Source organism: Myodes glareolus, chromosome 26 (genome assembly GCF_982192425.1).
Source record: "Myodes glareolus chromosome 26, mMyoGla1.1, whole genome shotgun sequence".
NCBI classification, from domain to species: domain Eukaryota; kingdom Metazoa; phylum Chordata; class Mammalia; order Rodentia; family Cricetidae; genus Myodes; species Myodes glareolus.
The window spans coordinates 22,075,578-22,096,334 of record NC_142051.1 but is presented as its reverse complement, the minus strand read 5'-3'; the positions used below and the strand labels follow the sequence as shown (position 1 = coordinate 22,096,334).

General features: G+C 38.7%; 1 pseudogene; it reads left to right on the top strand.

Moving 5' to 3' along the window:
• LOC125389699 (centrosomal protein of 70 kDa-like) overlaps window positions 1–20,757 on the top strand; it is an 80,969-nt pseudogene that overhangs the window by 28,309 nt on the left and 31,903 nt on the right.

Sequence of the window (20,757 nt, the reverse complement as noted above, 5' to 3'; positions counted from 1 at the left end):
ATAGAAAGATCTCATCAGGAAGCTGCCTAAAGGGAGGGATATAGTGGAATATAGGTAATATTAAAGTAGAAGAAGAAGAGTCGAGATGCACAGATTAACAATGGAGGTGGTGGAAAAGAATGTGGAGAAGATATCTAAAAAGAATGGCATATACAAAACCCCATATAGAAACCTACTGTTTCCTGACCAAAATAAAACACACACACACACACACACACACACACACACACACACAAACTTATACCAGCCTCTCCAGCACTTAGGTTTTGGAGTCTGCGTTTCCCAACGGATACCCACGCCCGACCCAGGCTGCGCGCTTCCTGAACTCAGGCCCACGAGAAGGGACGATTGTCCTGAGGGTTGGAAAAGAAGACACACACACAAAGAGACCTGGCTCATCTACAAGAGTAAATGGCCACTTTATTAAACTCAAGACAGATATTTATACCAGTGGGCTAGAAAGACCGAAAATGCAAAGCCTCCTCCCAACCAGAAGCAGGAGGAGAAGATTAAAGCCTTCCAGGGGAGGCAGGCTAAGGGCCCACTGCTAAGACCTTGAATACAAGTGGAATCACCATAACAAAGAGAACCAGGTTCTTGCTAAGTTATCCCCTCAAGCCAGAGTTAGTGCAGTCTCCAGGAAGTGGGAGATCACACGGCCCTGCGAATCGCCAGGAGAGAAGGGAAGAAACTTTGGTAGCCACACTTAGGGAACATTGCATAAGAGGAAGAAAGAATGTAAGAACTAGAAGATTTGCAAAAAGGAGAGATATTTTGTGAGCAATGCATAGCCATGCCTATCATGAACTTTTCATATCTGAGGATGACAAAATTGAGTCTGTAGGAGAACGGGTCCATAAACATCTGTACATGAGAGGAAGAAGTTCTCAGGGGCTCTCTCCATCAGCGGTAAACTAATATCTTCTGGTTGATTCAGGAAAGAGGCTGTCACTGTCTTTGGTGCTGGACCCATTGGTGACCCCATTAGGCTTCAATACATAGTCCTAATTCAGTGATCATACCTAAGATAATCACCACGCAAAATATACTTTCTTCAAAGTATTTCTATATGTATTATCTTAGTTAATATCCAGAGAAAGGACATCATGTATCACTTTACTTGATGTATTCTTAGTTGTTAAACCCCTGAATTACTACACTTGACTTATGATGACCAAGCTTATTCTTGAATATCAGGATGATGATTTTAGTTGCTCATACTCTACTGAGACAGGAATATTAGGTCACAAAATTCTCTATTAAATTAAGCCTACTCTATCTTGTTTTAGTTTCCTGTTTATGCTCTGGGAGCCATGTATAGTACACCTAGTCTAATTCCTGCAAGGAGGAATTTGCCTTTCTGCCAAATTCTCAGTTTTGAACACAAACATACCCAATGTTTGAGTTATTATATGCTTAATCATATAAAAATTAAATATCCAGTCACAAATGGACCGATGAAAGTAGAAAACGATTCTGTTCACCATGAGCTGATATGCTGTATTTTCATTAACTTGGAAAATTTCCATTTCCATTTTGCTTTTTGTTTCTTTTGTGTTAATTACTGGTTCTGCACCTTATCTCAGTTATCTCCTTATTCTTTTTGTGGGACAGGAGAAAAGTGATACTGGAAGAAAAAATGTAAGACTTGAGTTAATTGTTTTAACCCCATATCTTCTAAGCCATTTTGACATCTTACTGTTAAAATACAGTGGATTTTTAAATTAATATTTCATATCACTTTGGGTTGTATGAATAAGGTTATTTAAATGCCCTCAGGTGAATATAATAGTTAATATATTATAGTGTAACACTGAAGGGGCCTGCTTGTTGGGGTTTATGTCCTGCCCAGTTCCCCACAGCCAGCAAGCCCCAAGGAAAATCACACAGAGATCTCCATAAGTTATAAAACTGATTGGTCCATTAGCTCAGGCTACATATTAGCTCTTGTAGTTTATATTAACCCATTATTCTTATCTATGTTAGCCACATGGTTCAGCAGGGCAGGTCACATGTTGCTTCTCAGTGGTCTGGGTAGGAATGCAGGAAGAGCTTTCTTCTTCCCAGAATTCTCCTGTTCTAATGGCCCCACCTCTACTTTCTGTCTGGTTGACCCACCTATACCTCCTGCCTGGCCAATCAGCATTTATTTAAAACATGATTGACAGAATACAGACAATTTTCCCGTACCAGGATAGTGGTGTATAAGCACAAAACTAAACATTTCTAATTAATAATGGTTGTAATTAATTTTGAATCATGTGAGCTCTTACTTGGGATGATGCTGAGCTGAACATCAAGTTTTATGATAAACAACTTCCTACATGGCCTACTCTAGTTCAGATGTAGTAACTGCTTCAAAATCACATTAAGCAGAGTATGAAAAATACAGTAAAGCAGCCATTACAAAGTTCATAGTGAAAACCAGCATTGACATGCTGACTGACACTTCCTCCAGTCTTACTAGCATTAATCTAAGCAATTATGAGGAGGTCAGAACGATAAGGGAAAACTTAACTGCAATCAGATAATCTGGCTATTGTAACAACAGATCCAAGGCAGTTGTTTAGAAATTTGTTATAGATGCATTAAAAATAGCTACATAGATTGGTAAAGAATCACTTCAATTATGCATAAAAATACAGGTTAGATTTTTCTATAAGCAGAGTTTCAGCAATATTAGGAACATTAAATTATCTTCTTTGTGAATATGTCAAAAAATTTTTCAAGTGCTAAGTCTATAGTTAATGAGCATATAAAGTTGAGGGAGGCCATAGTTTAGCTATATAAATCTTATTAACTAAATTATTTTGTACTATATAATTTAACTCTCAAGACAGTGAAACTACAAAAATTATGACATTAGAATGATGTTGTGGTCCTAGGACAATAAGAAACACAAGCTTAATTACACATATGGTCAGTATGAACACCTTGGCTTAAACCAATAATCAGCAAGTTAATCATCACAAAACTCACCCAAAGTGATTTTGGTTGAACATACTGGAAGCTTGCACTTTAAAAACATTGTTTGGCTACATTAATTGATCATTTCATGCAAAAGAGTTTATTATGTGAATATAATTACTTTCTAAATCTCCATATCATCGAGATGGACAAAATTAGATTTGCTAATTAAATCTAAATGATCTAGTATTATTTATTTATTTAATGCAACAATGAGTATTTGTGGTTTTTTTCAAAGAATTCCTATCTCAAGTCATTACCATAAGAAAGAGTTACTTGAAGGACACATATATCAGCTAGAAAAAAAATTAAACCTCTCAGAATGATACAGCATGTGATTTGTTCTGTTTGAAATTATATTTACTCATGAATAAATTACAAACAATTTCATTAGAAGGGCTTTTGAGAGTCTGGTTTTTAGATTGATTATTTTAATAGTCTTGTCATGTATTATAAAGTTGTTTGTTACAATGCTTATGGAATTTGAACTGTAAGATTGAACTAAATTCATTCCAAGCCTGACAACATTATTTAATTAGATGAGACCTTGCCAATGGATTGCTTAGGATGTCAGAATCAGATAGAATGTTACAGGAAATATTCATTTAAACTAAATATAAAAACCTTCCATAAAGAATATGGATCGTCAGGAGATTTTAACCAAATTCAGTCAACTTCTTTGCTTAAGTTTCATTCGGTGTCATAACAGCATAAAATTCAGTTGCTTTGCCTGTGAGAAGATTAACAGAAGCACAGGATGGAGCTGTCTGTGGCAGAGGAAGATGTTTTCCTAGGATAAGAAACCTTAGTGTTCCAGTCCTGCTGTTGGTGCTGCTGTAGATTACAAGAGCTTATTGGTCAAAAAAAGATTTATGGTTTGGAGAAAAAAGACAAGGCCAGCAAAGACAGCCATCAACTGGCCCTAATTGACCAGAGATACTTTCAGTTGCTGTGCAGCATCAATTCAATTATTCACAATCCTCGAGCTCCGGGGATTATTTATAAACAGGGCAAGGGATATATTTATTGAACAATAAAGGTATTGCTCAAGATTGTAGATTTGAACATCTCGTTCCTATGGTAAAAATGTGGGCAGATGAACTGACTTCCTTAAAGGTCAGAAGAGGTTGTCACATCCTTTGGAACTGGAGTTATAGTTTTGAATAATCATGTGGGTACTGGGAACTTAACCTGGGTCTTCTGAAGACCAAAAAGGGTTCTTACTGCTAAGCAATCTCTCCATCCCTGAGTGTGGGAGTTCTTCTTGGAAGGTGGATAGGTTCTGAAATTAGACAGTGGTAGTATTTTGCACCACTGTGGAAAGATGAAAACCATCAAATTGTGCTAGTAAAGAATTTGTATAAGTCCTTAAAAATACTGTCTGCAGTTTTGGTACCTTGACATCATGTAAAGAAACTGGATGAAAATGAAGGTATCAAAGTAGAACATCTATTGTTTATGGTAGATACCATGTTGGAAGAGGTTGAGAACAAGAAGGAGAGCCACAACATGCCAAACTTTCAAAGTTTAGAAGCTATTGTTTCTCACTTCCAAAAGCTACTTGATGTTCAATCTTTAAATGGAGTCTGTCCCCAGATGAATAAATGGTATACCAGGTGGTCAGAGACCTCCTGGAGCTCTTATAACTAGACAGTCCATCCTTGTTGTGTGTGGTGGTCAGCATAGTTGGAAAACTGTGTAAGATGATTAATGAGAATGTGAATGAACAGGTTAAACAGGTCTTAGGAACTGAAGACCTACAAAGCATTATCAACAAATTGGAAGAACATGAGGAATTTTTTCCAGCATTTCAAGCTTTTACTAATGATCTTCTTAAAATCCTAGAAATGGATGAGTTGAATGCCATTGTGCCTGCAGTAAAGAAATTAAAAGGACTTTCACGCTCAGAACAAATAGAAGAAAAAGAAGAAGAAGAAGAAGAAGAAGAAGAAGAAGAAGAAGAAGAAGAAGAAGAAGAAGAAGAAGAAGAAGAAGAAGAAGAAGAGGAAGAAGAAGAAGAAGAAGAAGAAGAAGAAGAAGAAGAAGAAGAAGAAGAAGAAGAAGAAGAAGAAGAAGAAGAAGAAGAAGCCTTAGTGTAAAGAGATGAAGAGTACAGATACCCAAGATCAATTTCAGTCTTAAGTTCCCTAAAGAACTTATCTTCTGGAAACTCTGTATTTCTAGAGGAAGAAATAGTTAAAAGTCAAAATAATTCTAAGAAAAGGAATTAGAAATGAATAACTGTACGCTGAACTATAGTGGAGGCAAAGCTCTATCTCCAATAGGGTCGTTAGCTACTCTGCTGATAATTTTTAAGAATGGAAATGCTGATATGCTAGTATCCATGCTAATGTAGTCCACTGTGAAGAGAAGTTGTTAGTCTTATCCTAACATCTTTTCTTTAATAAGATAAATGATTAGAACTCAGAACCGTCCTCCCCTGAGAGATGGTGATTTTCTCAAGCCTTCCCCCCAAACCAAGCTGTGGCTACATTGTTGAATTCACAACAGAATAGCAGGCTAATGACAGATTCCTGCCCGCTGTAAAATGAAACTGACTTTCCAAGTGGTATGATCCTCACCAGTTTTTATGGGTGAGAGCTGACTCTACAATAACAAGCATGCTATACTTGAAGACAGGAGATCCTGTAGCAAGGAAGTGCCTACCTAACATTGCTGTGAGCAGGTCTACCTCATCCACTGTGATGGGCTTGATTATTAAGTGAAATTTCCATCAAAATCAGTTCTATTATATTTGTATAACACTAAAGCAGCAAATATAACATATTTAACATGAAGTCATCTAAGCATCTTTATCCCATGCCAAGTCTAAAACTCTCAAACAAATGATAATTAGTCTAGTCTAGGGCATGACTCCAGATAGTGTTAGATGGCAAATTTATATTGTGTAGATGACTGATCTACAAAAAACTTGCCAGGTTTTTTTTTTTTTCAGTCTCACATAGTCTCAAACCATCAAAAGAACTTCGTGTATTTGAGGAAAACAGTTGCATTGCTCAGCCAGAAACTAAATGCCAATTCTTTCAACCTTTTCTGGGCAGACAGACTTTTCCGCCCTTTAATCATTGTGTCACTGCCATTCTTGTCTGGGTGGTGTGCAGTTTCTCAGCATTTCTTTAGACTATAATGATCACACGTGAACATTAACTGCACAGAAAGCGTTCAATCTCTACACAAAGCGCTCAAGCATCTTGAATCTGAAAGCTTGGTAAAGTTAGCTACTTGTAACCTTAGAGCCAACATAGCATTTCCCTCACAGTCTATGAAAACTTCGTTCGTCGTCTAATTATTCTGGGCTACTGTAAACAACCAACTTCACTATTTGTTTGTTGTTCACTGCTATTTCTTCCAATTGTGAATTTTACTATGTTCATGTAACTATATTATTTTTATAACTATTAACATATATTATACTTGGATCTTAATTCATCATATTGAAGGCCAGTTTAGCAAAAAAAAATTCTACATGAATAGGAAAATATTCATTGAACAATCATCTAATATGTCCAGGTTGATTCAGTCATATCATTAACATCTGATCTTGAGCATATATACAGTGTAGAGTTGCAGTAAAATCTACTTTAATCAAATGAGTTCTATTTTTTTCACCTAATAATTAGATTTTGTCTTAGTCTAGTTCCTCTGGACTAATTTCTTTGGCTAATGAACCACTTGAAACTGGATGGGCTGTAAACAAAGAAGTAAGTCTTCTGCTCACATGCTTTGGAAGCAGAGTTAAGGAGTGGAGGGACACATCTGGCAAGGGTCTCCTGCTGAGTTATAAAACGACAGATGCTGTCACGTGACAGGAATATCTGTGAGTGAGATGATCAGAAGCCTTCAGAAGGCATAAAACATGGGGAATAAATTGCCTAATTAGAGCAGCGATGAATTCATTCCTCCAAGATCAAGTGCTCACTTACTTCCTATACGATAAAACATCAGTCTTTTCATTAGGGGTTAGCCTCTGTGGCCCACAGACATCTGTCTAGGCCAATACTCCTACTGATGAATTGGGAAACCAAGTATCAGTATGAGTTCCAGTTCAGACACACCATATTCAACCACAGAATCATTTTCTTTTCTCTAATGAATTTTTTTGATGTTATAAAAAATTTCATAGGAATTGTTTTATATAGAGATTTCCCCTACAAAATAATGTAAATTATTAACAAATAATTTTTATAAACACATCTGTTTCACAAAGCAATGCATTATTTTTTCTTCATTTCTACTACAATTTTTCGTTTATTTTCCATGCCAAACAGTTTACCCTCCCTCCTCTCCTCCCATTTCCTTCCCACAATCTCCCCTCTTTCTAACTCCATCCACTCCTCCACTGTTTCTGTTCAGAAAGGAGCAGGCCTTCCATGGTTGTCAATAAAGCATGATATATCAAGTTGAGGTAGGACTAAGATTCTCCCCTTGTATTAAGGCTGGGTCAGGCAACTAAGCATGGGGAATAGGTTCCAAGAAATCAATCCAACCATTAGTATCCGGTCCGGATCCCATTCCTAGAAGCTCCACAAATAGACCAAGCTATAGAGACTGTCACCTACATTCAGAGGGCCTAAGAAAGTTGCAGGGAGGCTCTCTAGCTCTAGGTCCAGAATCCGTGAGTGTAGGGAGCTGCCAGGATGTCACCTTGGTGAGATAGTCCTACAGCCTGGAGGTATACATATCCTTTGATGTTGCCTGTGCTCGGAGCCTTGTTTTGCATTTCAAGAGACTTGGTCTCCTGACCTGTCCTGTGGCCTTGGGTCCTAGCAGAATGGCATCAACCAATCAGCATTCGAGCCTCTCACCCTAGAAAAGCGGCTGTCTTTGGATTTTTCGCTCGCTCTCTCATCATCCCTGTTCCCCATTCCCCCTTTTAATCAAGGAGCTCTAATAAATTGTGATTGAGAAGGATTCTTGATTTTGTGATCGTCCATTCCTGCTGGTCAGGAAGCGCGTCACACGTGAGCTCCTATGAGCCCACCTTAGTTGCTTCTGTGGGTTCTTTTGTAATGACCTTGACCATCCACCAGTGGCTCAAACAGTCTTTCCTCCTCTCTTCAGCAGGATTTCTTGAGCTTGGTTCAGTGCATTGCTGTGGATTTCTACGTCTGCCTTTCATCAGTTACTAGACAAAGGCTCTCTGATGACGATTAGGTGAGTCACCAATCTGATTACAGGAAATGACCAGTTCAGGCACTATTTCCACTACTGCTAGGAGCCTTAGTTGGGGTCATCTTTGTGGATTCTTGGAAAAGAATCTCGGTGTTGAATGAAAGAGGAAATAGATTCATGGGTTAAAGAAAATGTCAAATCTCCCAAAAAGTCCTAACATAAAACATGCAGGAAATCTGGGACACTATGAAAAGACCAAACCTACGAATAATAGAAATAGAAGAAGGAAAAGAACTCCAGCTCAAAGGCACAGAAAATATATGCAATAAAATCATAGAAGAAAATTTTTCCATCCTAAAGAAGGACATATCTCTAGAAGTACAAGAAGCTTACAGAGCACCAAATACACTGAACAAAAAAAGTCTCCATGTTACATAATAATCAAAACACTAAATGTACAGAATAAAGAAAAAACATTAAGAACTGCAAAAGAAAAAGTGTAAGTAACATATAAGGCAGAGCTATCAGAATTATACCCGACTTCTCAATAGAAACTCTAAAAGCTTGAAGATCCTAGACAGATATTTGGCAGACACTAGGAGACCATGGACATCAGCTCAGACTACTATAATCAATAAAACTTTCAACCATAGAATCTTAGAAGAGAAACTAAGGTACAAATCAAAGTTGGCAGATACACAGCACAAGGTCAGATTGTTTGTCTTCTCATCCCTAGTGTGTATCATCACCCTAATGGTTTCCAGTAGATGTCATATCCTAGAAAAGGTCAAATGGTACATATCAGTTTATCCTTTATCATCAGGAAATCTATTTCTCATCAACCCTACCTAATAAGCATTGGCTCAAAGTGCACCAAATGGCTTCACACCTGACAAAGGAAGACAAGGAGGCTGTGGAGATGGATCAGTGGTTAGGAGAGCATACTGTTCTTGAAGAGTCCAAATTATAATTCCACTATTCTCCCAAGAAAAGGAGAGATATAGATTCATAAGTCTCTAATTAAACGTGTCACCGTTTCCATTTTGGTCTTAGTGCACTTTCAGCATGCCAAGCAAATGTGTTGTTTTCTCCTAGTTGGTTTACAGTGAGTACACTGTCACCACCCATGGAAGCCCATTTTGCTTTTCTTGTATGCTCTGGTGTTTCTGTTTAATTCTAACATCTAGCGGATTAAGAAGCAAGTTCATTTCCTGCTGTGTTTGTTCTACTCAGAAATTCTGCGATGACTTAATTACACCTAGTAAACATACAAATATCCTGGGTATGCTACCAGGCTTATGTGGTTGTATCATTGTTACATTGTTTATAAATATGATAACTAGATTTTGGTTCCTGTGATTACAATCTTCATAGGGAAATTAGAAACAGTACAACAGGTCTTAGAGTAAGCTACTCTTGCTCTAGGATAAGACAGAGATAACCAGGATTGTGGTCTTTATTTCTTATTATTGGGTGAATATTATCAAGGCCAGTAACACTGATTCCCTGTCTTATCTGAAAATTGGGTTTAGGATATCTCCTTGAAAGACAAGGTTCACAATAAAATCTATCACCCTGTTATCTCCAACCCCACTCTTCTTGCTAGAATTGTTTACCAGAAAAAGGAATTCATAGCATTAATTTCCAACTTTTGGAAAACTTTACCACAGGGAACTTAAACAAAGACATTGTTAGCATGCGTCACACCTCTGCAAGCTGACAAGCATTAGAAAACCTAGGCAAAGCTGTTATTTTCCATCCTGCTAGCTCTAGAATTATAGATCTGTAGGCAAACTGTGGCCTTTTTAGTTTTTTTTTAAATTTTGTTGTATGTGTTGTCCTAAAAATAATGCATTAAATGTTGAAACAGTGACAGCTACAAAGATCAAAACTTGGTACCCACTCATCACAATCCTACTCTAATCTCTGCTGTAAACTGTGAGTTTCTGTCTCTCCTTTTGCTCCCTTGTACAGCATGTTCTTATAGTCTTCACTTTTGTTATATACCCCTGGGCATTGTGGATGATTATAAGGGATATTGAGAGAACTTGCTTCAAAGTGTTCTAACATTTCTATTAGAAGGAAGATATATTTCATTAACAATCTGTGGTGATTTTGGGGGGAAGTTTTAAATTCATTATTATCACTTAACAAAAAAATCAGCTCTGTCATTAAAAATAAAATTGTAATAGTGGCTCAGAGTGTGGGGCTGCATGCAATTTCTCCAGGTTGTGTATTAAATACTCTTAATCAATAATGTGCTCTGAAATGTATGTTATCTAACTATGTGTAGTGAAGCACATTTTAAACAATTAACATTCATATGGTGTATTTATTAATAATTAAATAACATGGTGCAAGAGGTCCTTCTAACTATGTTGCTTTTATTGGTTAATGAATAAAGAAAGTGTTTTGGCCTGTAGCAAGGCAGAACTTAGCTAAGCATTAAAAACTAAACTGAATGCTGGGATAAAGAAGGCTGAGTAAAACAGAAGCCATGTAGCTCCACTGAAGACAGATGCCAGAACTTTACCCAATAAGCCACAGCCTCGTGGAGATACACAGATTAATGGAGATGGGTTAGTGTAGGATGTAAGAGCAAGCTAGAAACATGCTTAAGCTATTGGCCAAACGATATTGCCAATAATATAGTTTCTGTGTGATTATTTCAGGGCTGAGCAGCTGGAAACAAATAAGCAGCCAAGCAGCCTCCTACAACAATTGTAATTGTGTCCTGTTAATTCACAATTAAATTAATAGTCCACAGTTAACATGGACTATTTCAATTCTGCTTGCAGGCTAAAGTATGAGGCTGCAACCTGAATATTGCCACAGATACTGGCAGATAAGGCACCTCCCAGCATTTTTAGAGATAGTGTTACAGCTCCCTGATAAACTCCAGGGTTGATGCTTATCATTTCCTCTATCATCACAGAGCACCACAGAAGGTTCTTGACCAAGGATTTCATGTTCTTCACACTTCTGGAGCTGGAGGGAGCTTAGTTTCCAAGTATTAGCAGGTTTCATGTCTCTAAAGCTTCTTCCCTTGGCTTACAGATGGCTTTCATCTGAGGCTGTCCACCCATGATGCTCTGGTACTCTGTGGACCCACATCCCGCATGAGATGGAGTCTCATCTTTACCTCCTAAGAGAACTAATCATATTGGATCAGAACCTAATCATCAGAACATCAAGTGTCATTCGCTCTTTCTTGGTCATAGCTTCAAAACGTTACACTGGAGTCTACTCTTTCAACACATAACTCTTTTTTTATTCTGAGGGTGGGACAAATGGTTTTCATTACATCCATACCAAAGCCTGGGCTTGCAATGTTCTAGAATTCATCTGCTTTGTAGTTCACAACCCCAATATCTCAACATAACCTTACTGGTAAGGAAGAAGAAAACTATCTATGAGGGGGTAACTATTGATGCCTGTGGATTGAGGAATACAGTGGTGGTTTGAATGGTCCCAGTATGTATCTTAGGAGAGAAGTTCTCTTTTAAAATCGGCATTCATGAGATATTCTTATCCTAGAAAATTATAAATGTTTGCTTTATTATTCTGAGGCTACCTATAGCAGGCACAATTATAACTTAATGATATTCAGTATGTGGATTGAAGTGACCTAATACACGAACAGATCTTAAATAATTTTTCTATTTTAGGAAAAAGTGAGAAGATAACACTTCCTTTGCTTTTTCTTCCAGTGTAAAATGGAAGCTAAAGGTGAAAGAGGAAATAGAATGTGATAACTAATATATACACCGTTCCTTTGGGACAACGAAGGTTTATGAGATTAGCCTTGATGGATATACCTTTTCCAAACACTTTCCTCTAAAACATATATTGAATTGTACCATTTCCCAGGCTGAATTTTCTAGTATCACAGTAAAGCTGTTAGAGAAAAGGAGTGGAGGAGAGGCGGATTGCCTATGCTGACCTTCTCTTTGTAGACTGGATGGTTTAATCATTTCCCAACAGTACTCTAGGAATTTCTTATTTATGTATATGATCACACTATTAAATAATAAAGTTTATAAAATTTCTTAAAAGAATAGAGTGTAGTTGGTGGTTTGTTTTGTTTGTATTTTTAAGGAATAAGTAATAAGAGAGTCTGTTCTGGGGCCATTTTGAGTGATTACGGTGACTTAGGACATACAATCTGTTCTCCCTCAGTTCTATATTACAGCGTGGAAACTGGAAAGTTGGGGACTTAGATTAGTTCCATGAGTGTCATAGTTTTACAGAACAAAGAAAGTCATAAATCAAGGAAAATCTACAATACATCAGAGGGGAAGGCACAGAGAGAATCTTATAGATTTATGAAAAAAATGTTGTATGTTCAATTTTTGCCTGTGCATTTGCTGGTTATACAATATAGGGCAAATTTTTTACCTTTGCATAAGCACACACACATAAGCAAACATACATGCTAAGTATGCTTATCATCTCCCTGATAAAGATGATCAATGGCATATAGCAAGTACCTGATATGTTTACAGTGGGAAGAAAGAAAAATACAGTAAGGACAGTATAATATAATTTGACTCCAAATCCTGAAATCTCAGCACTATATATTACTATGACTTCTGAAAGTTGCTGTATTTATTTCCTCTTTATCTTTTTCATCCATAAGATCATACTTCTGGTTATTTGTTGACAAACCATTCCAAAGACTAAGGTGGGCAAAATGAATAATTATACATTTCTGGTTCCATACGCTGCTTGGTCATAGCTGCTTACTTCTTGTGTGACTTTAGGCAGATACATGCTGGGAAAGCATCTGTGGTCTTTACAGGTGGGACATGAAGATGCCACACATGGTTGACAGTATTTTCTGAGTCCAAGAAGTCAGAAATAAAGATTCATATTCCTATTGAGAATGTATGACCAAAACTCACTCACTGACTTTCTTTATGGGTACATTTTCTCATCTGGAAAGTGGGGGGGCCTAGCCTAGACCTCCAGCCCCTGGGCTAGTTCTACTCAACCCTATTTCATTACTTCTTCTGTGACATTGTACATCCCATCACCAGCCCTGCATCATTCCTCTCCGATGCCGCAGTGAGTCAGCATTGATTTCCCAGAGCCCCATTCCCTGGTGGGAGCTGATTGCTCAAAATAAGAATGCTTCAAACAACATTTTCTCAGAGCAATGGAAAATGAGGCTCAGGTGCATATCCACACTAGGCGAAGTGACAGAGGCATGGCTGAGCCCAATCAGGGCCAAACAATATTAACATCAGGCAGCAGACACCATCCAAGCTCATGGCAGGGCTGGGGGTGGGTGTTGGCAGATCCAGGTATATTACATGTCAGGAACAGGGACTTTGAGGCTGAGATGCAGGACGAGCACCAGGCTCTGAAGTCCCTAGGATTTGTTACTGATTGCATTTCAATGGACATATAGGCACCTCTTTTCATTGCCATCCTTATATGTTTCATCTGAGTTTCCTGCAGTAAGTTTCTGGGAAGACAATACCTACCAGTGAAGCTTTAATTTTGTTTCTAAGTCAACTTCTAAATGCTTCTTTGAAAGTGACCTTTTTCTGGTTTGTTTTCATTGCTTGCATGGGAAAGTTAATTCCTGAACTAAGATGTCTATTTTTTTTTTTTTGCTTAATCTACTTTTTCGTATAATTCTTCTAAACTCAAGGCATCTGTTCATTCTGAACTCTTTCAATCAGTTGACATTTAACATGTCTTTTGTTTATTAAAGTTTCCAAAGGGTGTCACCCCATGAAAACATATTTCCTCTATGTCCTAATCCCCAGTTCTGAATGTGTGGCTTGTCAAAATTATCACAATCTTAGCGATGCAAGCAGCATTACGCTTGCCTCACAGCAAGCTAGCTGGTCTAATTCATCCTCTAGGAGTCTACTCCGAAGTGTACAACTGAGTATTCCTAGAGCCAGAAACTAATATAATAATAATGCTTACTCATTGAGGAATTACTACTTGACAGTCATGGTTGTTTGTTTTACACCATTTCCTTACATTTTTTTGTAATGTTTTAGGTAGAATATATTAGCATACTGATAATAGCAAAGAAAATGAGTCATGTATCTGTCATATATAGATACACACAGACATGTATCTACAAATATGATTTTTAACCCTATTTATTTGATCTCGAGATTCATGAATACAATTACTATGCAGATTTATTTTTAAGCTAGCCTGGATTTGGACTGCTAACCCAATTTCCAATCACAACTTATGAGAGCAGTTTTAAGAGACTAGCATCAGTGCTAAGTAATGTTTGTGCCCGGTGTTACCAAAGAAGCCATAGCAATGAAATGTTTTCATTATTATCTGCTATGTAACTGTCTTTATTTTCTCAACTTTCTTTTCCATTCTCTTGAAAAAGTTCCATGTTCTGTATGCACAATACATGAACATGAAGTCAGGTGGTCCCTACTAAGCACTAACCTCTGTCGCTGTACTTTTCAGTGCCGAATCATAGCAAAGCGCGAAGCTGTGATTATTTACAGCTCTGCCTCACCTTAAAACTGTGATCACAGTGCTGCCTCTGTGCGCCTGGCCAGAAGCAAACATGAGCAAGCAATTCATTTGTTCTAAGTCAATTAACTCGTATGATGTCTTGTTAATTATGTTTGTTGGTATTAAGACAAGCCACAAGCTTCTATTTTCTATGATGCAAATCTTTCTTAACAAATTTTGACTTGTTATTTTTTAAAAAACAGAAACAAATCCTTTAGTTGCCATTCAGTCGAGCTGCTATAACGCTTTGGAGAATAACAATTCCAGTCATAATATCGGCAATTATTTTGGGATACACAGAGCACTAGAAATATAAGCACTTAAAGAGAGCATGTTACATAGCTAGCCCTTAAACTAGAAATCCTATTTGATTGGGATTCCTCAATGATTTGTTCCTTATAAAACTCAGAATTTGAAAAGAAGCCAGACATTGCAAACTATTAAACTCAAAAAAGTCCCAGAAGTGCTGCAATATACAAACGATGCTTTGTGGGAAATAAAATAAATTTTATTCTTATAAAAATAGAGGATTAATTATGAGATCAAAGATGGGAAGACAGGGATATAGGATATAGAGAAAATTCTGGCCAGCCTGGGTGAAGACCCTGAGTTTGATCCCAAGTGCTGCAAAAACAAAGAAACGATGCAAATGAAGAAGGGAAGACATAAAAGAAGCTGAAGTTTGAGCAAGATGGTAGAGAAAACCCAAGGAAGATTATCTAAATAGAAAGCAAAAATGGTTGGATGCCACCATGATGACTTCATAAAATGCCCAGATATTTCCTATCTCCTGTGACTCTGGACAGGCTGTGAGGAAGAAGAACCACAGACATAGTTGTGGGTTTGATTCTGCTCTCTTGTGTATTAGTTCCTGTGGCTGTTGTGACGGATTTCTGCCGATAAGGTAAATTTGTCATCTGAGGGTGATGAAGGACACATGTGAAATTCAGAGGATAGGCTGGTATGTACCCCTCAAAGACTCTAGGTAATGCTACCTTCCATTTTTCTTCTAGCTTTCCACATTACATTGTTGGTCTCAGGTCTCCCTGTTTCTCATAAGCTGTTACTAGGATCTGAGTTCACCTGGACAATTCAGGATGATGACACCTTTGGATCCGCAATTCAATAACATTTGCAAAAATTTCCTTTATATTTTTTAGTCAAATATGATAAAACTAATAGGTTCCAGAGATCTTACTGGTAGTTAATATCTAGGCCAGATATTTCCACTTTCTGGTGGTTTCATTGAAGAACAATATAAAGAAACATGAAAATTGTAAATTAGCAAAGAAACTTCATTCAAAAACAAAGCAACAGTATATTTCTGAAAAATGCTGTCACTCTTGAGAGCTGGTCGCATGAGTGGTGCATACTCAAGGGGCCCAGTTATCATTTGGGGCATCCTTTTAAGAGATTCAGGAGAAAGAGGAGTTCAGATGTTAAGAGGTGTGATGGGAGTGGTTCTTGACTTTGATTGACCGGCTTGGATTATTTAAGCCTTTGTGTATGAGTTTGATTTGGGTCATATGAATGCCCAATTATGCACTCATATATGGTGGTGAAAAGAACTTCCCCTCCCCTTCTAAACCCTCACTGAGAAGTCTCAGTCTGTCCTGTTGCATAGGCATCCAAAACTATTTTAGCTCAGATCACTTCATCTTCCTCCATTTCAGGGATTTCTCTGGGACATATTTGTCGGGGTCTGGTGGTAGCCCCAACATAAACTCTCTCTCTGGACCAGCATGGAGGTGCCAGAACAAAGACACAACTCACTTGGCTTTATCGGGAGGGAAATTCTCAGTGATCCCTTATGAAATCCTGAGTTCACATCCTGAAAATTCCTCTTGTTTATCCTCCAAACAGCCTTTATACCAAAAGGTAAACTGAGGGGAAAATTCATTAGCATTCTGCTTCCTAGGTGACCAGGTGAATAGTTTTGGTCATGTCCACATCTACCTATGCCTTCTCTATAAGGTAGGCTGAACTAGCATCTCTATCCCATGCATCTTCCAAATTACAAAGAAGGAGCAAAACAACATCCTGACCCTGTTAGGGTAGCAACACTGGAAGGCTAAGTGACCACCTCAGGTGCTAACTATGTCTCGAGAGCCTGGATGCCATACCATGTAGAAATATGGGCCTACACATATTTAATAAAAATGTGCTGTCATCCAGAGCATACTAAGTAGAATCACTGATTTATATTCAGTGTAGAAGGAGCGGCGGGCTGCGTTCCCGCCTGGCTCCCACATGGCTAGCTTTACACCCAGAAATAACAACACACACACTGTATTCATTTAAACACTGCATGGCCCATTAGTTTTAGCCTCTTATTGGTTAATTATCACATCTTGGTTTAAGTGGTGGCTTACTGGGAAAGATCTTAACCTGCATCTGTCTCAGAGAGGAGAGTCATGGCGACTGCCTCAATGCCTTCTCCCTCCCAGCATTCTGTTCTGTTTACTCTGCCTACCTAATTTTCTGTCCTATCAAAGGGCCAAGGCAGTTTCTTTATTAACCAATGAAAGGAACACATAGACAGATGATCCTCCTCCGTCAATTCGGGTTCACAAGTAGTCTAATGCTTTGATGCAAATGTGAGGAATCAGTGGTACCCTAGGACACCAAGGGGTTGCTAGGTGCATTACTATAAGTTTATGCATATAGTGCCAAACAAGTAGAATCTCAGATTGCTAAGCCACTCTTTATGCTTGCCTTCATTAGACAAACAGACATAAATGCCACTTCAAGGTCTGCAGTTCTTAGTCATGACTTGTTTCTCCCAAGACTATCTTTGATTCAGTGAAACATCTCATTTCAGGTTGTGATCTTCCCTCGTTCACATGAGACTGAGCTTGTCTTACTGCTGAATAAACACAGGGACCCAAGAGAAATGGTAAAAGAGGAGCTCAGTCATACTCTACCAGGGTGTTATCATTTCTCTAGCGTGATAGGGCAAGACGATGCAGAGGTTCCTCCATCTTACATTCTTCCTGAGGTCATTTCAGATTGTAACTAGAATTTGATCTCTTTGCTGGAGAATCTCATGGAAACCTACCCAACTCTACTTTAGAAACCCAAGGTCAAAATGCCCAAGCTTACTTAGCTTCTATCAAATTTCCTGCTTGTGCAAACCTCTCCCCTCCAGTTAGTTGCTTATCTTAGCCTCTGTTAAACTTCTTGCTTATGTAAACTTTCCTCTGTAGCTGCTGAGCGAGATAGCAAGATGTTTTTTGTACTCTTAAAAGCCCCTTGTTCTAAACACTCAAGACTCCACTTGTGTCCCCAAATACCTTAATGTAGTCCCACCAGAATAAAGACTTTCAATTGGCTATAAACTGTTGCTAAGTGGTCATCTCTAGGGGGCTCCCCACAACACTAGCTCATCCTCAATATAATCCTGGCTCACTGAATGGTATTATAATGTGTATTCTCAGTAGCATGATCTTTAAAACCAATGGAAACATAGACATAAAATTTCTATTACCATGAAAGAATTTTCTAAGGATAAATTGGTTATTTAGAGAAAATATTCCCTTTCTCAGACCACTGGGGATAGAGAGAAAGATTCCAATACTCACAAATGCTTGTATGCTTGAATGAACCGAAAGAAAACGCGTTTAGTCTGCTCCCGGAACCTGAGAAACTGGTTTGCTGGAGCATCTGACTAGAAGTGACACTAAAACACCTTTGCCTTTCTGCAGTAGGCACTGTCAGGTCAAAAAGGTGCCAACCACATTCTCTTCCAAATGGGCAGACCCACTAATTTGCTCCTAAACGGCAGTCTAGGCTCAGCATGTGCTCTAGGATTGCTGGTGAACAATTTCAGTATTCTCCAGGAACCAGTGATAGGGATTTCTGTCTCCTAGAAAGAGTACCTTCCTTATCTCCCTCTCTGGCTCCCTATTGCTGTACACCTCTGGTGCATACCAAGGTCAATGCTAGCCTCCAGACTCCTCCTGTCCATAGCTACGCGTACTTCTTATACAGCTCAAAGTCCACAAAGCTAGCATCTGAGCCATTCTCAACCCCTCCTCTACCCCAAACTACCTATCTGCTCCAGTTCAAGGGCTCCCCTCCTCTCAGTCACCCATGTTTTTATAACACACATGATTTTTCCATGCCGTGCTTCCCTGTCACTGCCTGTGTCCAGCTTGCTTTCTTTTCTCTGTGTCCTGGACTCTTCTACATGCCTCTGGATGCTCTCTCTTTTTAGACACAATCAAAATCTTCCAACTAATCACAGAATAACCCTTCAGGTGGTTTCTTTACTGTCTCCTAACATGCAGGCACACACTGTGTCATCCCTAGAGAATAAATGGCTAGCTTCATTTCCTTTTCATAGACAAGAAGGACTAATTTTTGGCTGTCCCAACATACAGTTGCATTTCCATTGCTCTCTTAACAAAACAATGTTACATGCAGATCACGGAGTCCCCCCAAAACAAACTAGTAGACCAAATCCTGTATGTAAAGGCAAAGAGCCTTTAATTTTACACAAGATTGCAAACTCAGTCTCTCCATGTGTCCAAGGTATTGACGTGATCAGAGTTCCCTGAGCTCAGTTAGGGTTGTGTTTTTGTAGTAGCAAAGGTGGGGGTGAGGGATTTCTGAGGTTCACAACCCCTGATTGACTGACATTTGTCTAGGACTGTCCTGGTGAAAAGTAATGAGTGTGTACTTGTAGATGATCCTATCTAAAATGGTTGGAAGGTTAGGAACTTCCTTTGGATGATCTGCTCCTGGGTAGTGCCTGGGTAGTCTCAATTTGTGGTTTTTCTTGGAAGCAGGGTAAACTACTGAGACTCAGGCCTCTATTGAGCTTGTCATGTCTGAGTCCTACAAACAACTCATTTGTTTTCTTAAGTACAGACAATTAAGAACTCGAGAAGCAGTTTCAAAAACTAATTAATTCTAGTTAGACCCACAAAGTCGAGTTCTCCAAAATCAAATTATAAAATAATGATGCCAACCACAAAAGTCAATGCTTTTGAGAAGGCTAAAAGCAGACAGTTGAGCAAGCAAACTCGAAAATTAACTCTCATAGAGTACATCATACCCTGTGTAGACAAAACACAAAAATACTTCTCTCATCACAAAGTGTATAGAGACATCATTTATTCTGGGGCTGTTTTTTGAGTTCATGACCTGAAAGCAGATGTTGCTGACCCCTCAATTCCATGTTCCATCATGGAAACAGTTTCATGATTTAATAATTAAAATGAAGGGAGAAAGCCGTAAATCAAGACAAATTTACAATATCCTGCTATGTACATCAGATAGGAAAGGCATATAACAAGTTGGAGGAGGCATTCCTGTAGGCCTAAGATGCTATCTGATGATATTCTTAGCTTTGGGGTTGGTGGAAGCAAGGAGTCTAACTAAGTTCATAGATCCCAAAAGGTTTTGATCTATTTGTCACAGGATGTGAGTTCTGGCACAGAAGCGGGCAAGGGATGGCTCTTCCCAGGGCTAGAGTTAGCCCAAGAGGAGGTAATTAGCCTCTGGACCTGCAGCCATCCAATCTCTACACAGTAGGCTGCTCTAATCACTCAGTCTGTCTCTGCAGACACAGCTCCTCTCCAGGAGTTCTCTTCACAGGCCAGAGAGGCAGAAAAACAGAAGCAAACAGCACAAATGGTCACACAATAAAGGGACGGGAGCAGCTCCAAAGTCTGACAAACGGCTTCCTCTTGTCATTGTTTTTAGTCACCCAAGCTTGTTTACCATGAGACCAATAATTGGCCAGAGAAGAGGAGGGTGGGTAGTAGAATTGAGTTCTGCCTTAGCTACTTTATTATTCTTTCAATTTCCTTGAGGGGGGGTCTTCTTAATTCAGGGCTAACATCATCAAAATGCCTGCTTTATTTCATAATTCCTCTTTAACCTTCATCTATTGGTCTCTTTAAAAACATAACTAATTCACTCAAATCTTTGGTTCCACTGGATGGGTTAAGATGGTTCATGTTAATCTGGAGGAGAATTTCTGGTCATCTTTAACATTGAGGGGTTAAACGCTGCAAGTCAACAACAAAGGGGCTTTGTCTCTCGCTGTCTCCTTTTTCCTCTCCATCCTCCCTTCTTATTCTCCTCTCTCCCCACCCTCCCTGGTTCCCATTCCCCTGGCTCTCTCTTCTCTGCTTCCAAATG